The sequence below is a fragment of the Onychomys torridus genome, chromosome 3 (genome assembly GCF_903995425.1).
Source record: "Onychomys torridus chromosome 3, mOncTor1.1, whole genome shotgun sequence".
Lineage (NCBI taxonomy): Eukaryota > Metazoa > Chordata > Mammalia > Rodentia > Cricetidae > Onychomys > Onychomys torridus.
The window spans coordinates 158,553,603-158,560,097 of NC_050445.1; positions in this window are offsets into that span (position 1 = coordinate 158,553,603).

Below are 6,495 nucleotides of genomic sequence, written 5' to 3' on the forward strand. Positions count from 1 at the left end.
CAAAGAAAATGAGAAAAAGTCAAACAAAAAATGGGAAGAACTCTATAAAAAACTAGAGGAAAAGACAAATAAAGCAGAAAAAACAATAAATCTTTTAAAGAAAATCATGGAAAAGCAATGAATGAAACAGGTGAGGAAAACAGTCCAAGACCTGAAAAGGGAAATAGAAACACTGAAGAAGACACAAACAGAGGGAATGCTGGAAACAGAAAATCTGAGCAAACGAACAGGAAACACAGATGCAAGCATAACCAACACAAAGGATTTAAGAAACTTTTTTTTTTTTTTTTTTTGGTCCTATAGAGATGATCACACTTGTTGTAAAGCTGTTTTCTTAATAGGCAAAATGTACATGTCCGTAGTGGCTAGATTGGTCTTTAAAAGCCTGTGATGTCCTTACACAGAGTGAGAACTCCAGTGTGGCTGACAGGGTTCCAAAACCCCCATGTCTCAAAAAGGGTTTCACTGTCAAGTACACCGGGATGTGCTTTTTGGTCTCTAATACATGGGCTGGGCATCACAGCCACATATTCCCCTCATCTCATTCCAATCCCTGTGTGGTAAAACCAAAGAGGGTCTGGACCAGGGAGGATGGAGGACTTGTGTGGAGATCTCTAAGGTCCTCCCAAGCCTTAGAGACAGTTGAGAGGTTGCCTGTCTGCTAAGTAGTGCAAAGTGTCTCAAGGCCTGTCGTTGGGACTGTGGACATAATTTATGATTTCATCTGGAGGCTGAAAGAAGGTGCTTGTGTCCCCCTGGCATGAGCGGACCATTTTCATGCCCAAGCTCTAATACTTGGGGTTGATTTTAGCTAACAACACCGTAGGTCCTCTTGTTATACACCCAAAACACGAAAGGCAAATATTATATTAGGCTGTAATACTGCCACGCTGTGAGGAGCTTGCTACACCCTCAGTCTATAAACAGTCACTATTATCTAGAGATGGATTGCGTTTAAGAACTGAGCTGTCACTCAGGTCAAGCTGAGAGAAGGAAAGCTGTTAACCATCCTCTTCACTCAACTCTTTAAAAAATCATGATTTTCCACTCTGACCTTACATGCAAAAAAGTCTTTTCCCCGTCTTATACGAGATTGGTGGCAATCCTTGAGAGTTAATTATGGTACTGAAAGGCCTCAGTCACATTTCTGCTAAAAATAAATTGGAGGCAGAATAGTGCCCTGGATTCTCAATTGCTTACATCTGGTTCCTATTTCTGAGAGACACGTTTGGCTCTTAGACAGTTCATTCAGCCATTGGAGGTCCAGTTTCCTGTTCTCTGATGGGGAGAGGTTGTGATGACCCACTGGTTTTTGATGTTTTGGTTGCGAGCCTATCCTTTAATAGCTGAGCCATCTCTCCAGCCAGATCTATGGATTTTTATTTTCTTATGAATGCTGCAATTTTCTGCATTGAGAGATGAGAAAAACTGCATGAGATCTGATCCGGGTGTTTTGGAGGCAGAGCAGATGGTGGTGATGTTTCAGCACCAGGTTCACAGAAGCCATGTAAGAGCATAGACATCACTCCAGCTTGGACCTCTTTGAAACAAGGCAACAGGAAACCAGAAAAATGAGGAGGAAGAAGAGAAGCAAGGAACGGAGGAGAGTAAAGGAAGGAACTTTTGTCAACAGAGAATCACCAGCCCTTCTCATCACACTTCCTATTGCCCAATGGAAAGCCTTATACACACACAAGCACACATACACATTCACAAATGTGCACATGCACACACACTCACACACATACACTCACATACACATGTACGCTAATATACACACACATTAACATCAGACTACTCAGAAAGAGTTAAGTTGTATGGGTTGCTGACTAAAAACAGTCTCTGGAATTCCTTCTCTCCTGTGGGGGCAGGGAATGATGACATAAGACCTGAGTACTTGTTGATGTGAATGGATATAGGTGTGACTCTAGCTCATAAGCTGTCTTCTTCCTTCATCTAGTACTTAAAGTTTTCTCCATGTAAGCAACGTCTAACAATTTTCCAATGGACTGTTCTATTGAAAGATCCTATAGGTGAGTGTGATGGCAAGTGTCTGGAATCTCAACAAGTAGGAGGCTGGGACAGGAGGTTCAGGAGTTGGAGGGCTGCCTGAACTACACAGTGAAACCGTCTCAATCCAAAACAAATGAATAAGTAAACAAATTAAATGATAAATATCCTCTATAGATGATGCTATAGTCTCCAGATATCTGTATTTTTAGCCCAATACATGATTTTTCTAATTTTCCCTACTGATATACCAGTCTTCATTCTCCTGAGCCAGTATTTAAATATTTCAAATATTACTGATCTTATGTATCTGGTCCCATGATGACTTCAAAATGATATTTCTTCACTGAGAATAGGTCGTTTCTTTACTTTCCCAGATAGATAAGTGACAATTAAAGGGGAAATTTGAATTCAGTCTAGTCTGACACAATTTTTTTGAGATGGAGTCTCATCATGTAGTTCAGGTTGTTAGAAACTCCTGGTCCTCCTGCCCCTATCTCCTGAGTTCTAGGGTGACAGGTATGTGCCACCATGCCACGCTTGATGTTGTCTGTCAGTACAATGCAGCATCTGCTGCCATTGCTTTGTCTCCTGTGGTTGGGTAAGCGGTTGGTATTCTCTTTCCTCTATCACATCTGAAAGCTAAGCCCTTGGTTAAAAGTGGTCACAAAGAACCAGTCTTTGGTGAAGATAGTGAGCTCTGCTGCAGGGAGACATCTCCCAGAGCACTCTAGTTTTATGGAGCAGAACAGGAACCTCTTCCCTGCTGATTGCACAGCCTTATCACCACACTGTGGAAACAGTCTTGAGAGTCAACTTGACTCTGAAGGTCTTGCATCAGCAATCACTTAGAATTTATTTGATGCCAAGTCTTATTACCAGGACTTTAAAGAAAGACATGTGCTTCTGATGGAGACCCTGGACCCACTAATGGTCTTAATGAGAGTAGATATCACACTTCTCTCAAAAACACATTTTTTTTTTTTTTGTGGAAAAACTCAACTTTCAAATACACATTTGTATTTGCCCACCATCTTCTTCTGTTCAAGAATATATAGTGAATTTTTAAAACAGTCATTTGAAAAAAACATGTATTATCTTCTGAAAAGCTGATACCCTATATACTTTTTTCTGAAGCTATTGGCCTACCCATGGTCTGTGTCAAAGAGAAAAGAAAGGGCATACACCAAAGCGACATTTCTTTCTTTGTGTCTTGGCCACATTCTCTATAACTGTCTTTACCATAAGATCCCTTTTTCAGAAGAAGCAGATACAGAAAGGAAATATGGTTAGGAGGCTAGGTTTGAGAGACAGTGTCAGGCTATTTTGAGAAAGCATAAAGTCTGGCTGCTTGTTCACTCCATCATTCGAATGATAAATAAAATAAATACCTAAGTATCTCTTGCATATCTTGGGTCTGGGTGCTGTGCTCAGTCCTGGGTTTCTAATGATACCTGGAGTTTGCAGCCTCTTTATTCCTGTGTATTTTCAAGTTTGCATATTCTAATATACTTGGCTAATTTAGAAAGTGTAAGTCTTCGAATATTAGCACAATGATGTTTCAGTCACATCATTGTGTTGTCTGTCCTTTTCCACTGTAATAAACACAGACTCCCCAGGAAGGCAAAGAACTTTATCCAAGCTATTGTAGCTCAGGCATCTAGCTAGCAAACAGCCTGCAGAGCAAATGAAGGTCAGCTGGTGCCGACTTTTCTGCAAACACCTATCTTGGTGAATGTACACGCACATATTTCTTTGATAAGACATATTTTTACCCTTCATGGTTACTGTGTCCTTATTATTATCTTATGTCAATAAACTCAAGAATTATTGATAAAATAGCAATAATGCCAGGTTAAATATGATGCTTAAAAAATATTCTCTTTGACAATGAAATAGACTTGCTCAGGAATAAACTATTTTTACTGTCGAAGGCAAGTCCCTTTTACATACTTATTTTACCTCCTAAGTCATAGCACAGTTAGCTTTGGTTTGGTTATCAGACCCTGTGGCTGGAGTGGAGAGTCATTGTTCCACACCTCAGTAATTCTAATTCTTGTGAATTAGAAAAGTTGTCTATTGTCTTTTAGGAAAACTGCCATAGCTGAAGCATTAACAGTAGCCTTATGCATGTTGAATTAGCTTTACTCCTCTGAGGTCAGTAAAGAGGTTCTATTGTCATGGTGGATGAGCTGGGCAGAGCAGAATCATCTCTGAGTCAGAACTTCACTCCTTTCTCGGAGTGCCACATCCAACTCTATAATAATGCTCACAAATGCAGTTTCAGTAGTTTTTGAAACCACAGTTTCCCTTTACAGAACCTATCATAGTTGTGGTTTAGATGCTACATTTTCCTTACAATAGCTCTAAGCTACACCCTTCCACTTCACCGTGGAGTTATTTGCTTGATATAGCTACACTGGCTCAGGAATGAAGACTTACATATCAGAAACCAAAAATAAACCTGAGCTGTAAATCCTACAGTCTATAAATCTATCTATTACCTTTTTCTTGAGGTCCCAGACATCTCTGTATGTGTGAGACCTAATTATCTGGGTCCTTTCAGCCTTGCCAAGAAAGGCCACTGCAAAGCCAATCAGTTAAAATCACATGCTCTAATATTACTGTTAGAAACGTGTCATTGGATAGGACTTGAAAATCATAGCTGCTGTCCTGCTCAGTCATCCAAGATCTTGGCCCAGAGTTCTTGGCAGAGAGAATGTTTGAATGGGGCCTATCTCAAACTCTAATAGAAGCATTGGAAGGAGAGAGATTGGCAAAGTTTATGGCCGAGGACCAAGGGTAGTGGGTCCTTTCATCTTAAAAATTGGACACAACAGAGCAGTGTGCCCTAGGAGTTGCTTTGGAAAGGGACAGCAGCCTTTGTTTAAAGGGGCCACACTCTTCCTGTACAGGCTGATTTTCTATCAACCAGGGCCACAGGAGGGGAGATAAAATGTGACAGTGAGGATGACAGTGAGGAAGGGTTTAGCTCAGCAAGAGAATGTTCCCTCTTCTCCCTCAGCCAACCAAGCAGGAAACACTGCCCTTCTCAAGTCTCTTTGGGGTGCATTTTTTGTTTGTTCCTCAGAATGTCCCAAGTCTTCTGTGACGAAACATACCTCTCATCTCACACAGAGCCAAAGAGAAGTGACAAGGAGGCAGAGCCACCGGCTCCATACACAGGAAGTAGCTCTTGAATTGCAACCAACTGGCATCCAATTTTTGCTACATTTTTAGGCAACAAGGCCTGTCTTTTAGGTACTGTGGGCAGAGGTGTGGTGGTTTGAAGGAGTAATGCCCCCCATCTGCTCATGGACGTGAATACTTGGTTCCCAGTAGTGGAATTGTCTGAGAAGGCTCTGGAACCTTTGGGGGTGGAGCCTTGTGGAGGAAGCAGTCACTGTCCCTGGGAGCAATCTTTGAGGATTTATAGTTTGGACTCACTTCCTGCTCTTTCCCTGTTTCCTGTGTATGGAAAACATGTAATCAGCCAGTTTCCTGATCCAGCCACCATGCTGTGCTGTCCTGCCCCCAGGCTCTCGCACTCTAGAACCATAAGCCAAAATAAAATCTTTCTTCAGTTGCCTTTGGCTGTGGAATTTTGTCCCAGCATCAGAAAAGCAACTGAGAGAGTTGGGATTTTGACTTTAGAGCTTTTTCCCCCTCTTTTACCAGAAACTTGTATAAACCTAAAGATAGCACACAACATCTCAAATTAAATTTATTCACTCATTAAATGGGCATGCATTTACACTCACCTGCTAGGGCTGTGTTAATGACCAGACAAAAGAACACGGGGGTGGGGGATGTTTCACAGGCTGTGAAGTTTTCCTTCCACACTTAACTCAGTTCACAAACTACAGCTAACGACTGTCCTATGTCCTGTTGAATTTAGAAACGTGTTTAGATAATCAGACAATGAGAAGAGCCCCATGTCCCAGAGCTTTTGCTTTTCTCCTCACTCTTTCAGTAGTTTTCCTTCCTTTATGTGACAAGTCAATATCTGCACATGTAAATCTGCTCAGGAAATACCAAGCTACCTGGTAGCCAGTGTGAACACCAGGCTGACTGTCATTCAGGAAGGATAGCAAATTGATTTGAAACACGGTGTTATCTTTCACAGTGGCTGCTGGTTTCTCAACATCTTTGTTTGGACAGCTATTGCACTGTGGCTGTTACAATTCCTGTGGTATCCAATCGTCAGCAATATTCAGTTTTGGGGAGCGTCACTTTGATCCTATATGTAATCGTGACAACTAAGGACTTTTTAGGCACAATAACTGACTCTGAGGCTGGAGTCAGAATACAGAGATGGGAAGGAGCAGTAAAGGGACATCGAAAAGAGCAGGAGTTAGGACATTCCACAAACAGGGGAGATGAAATGAGGGAGCAGGGCAGGAAGACGAAGGAGGACTATCCAATGCCCTGAAAACCTTATATAAACTCTGTACATGCGTTCTGAACACATTCAAATTCTTGATA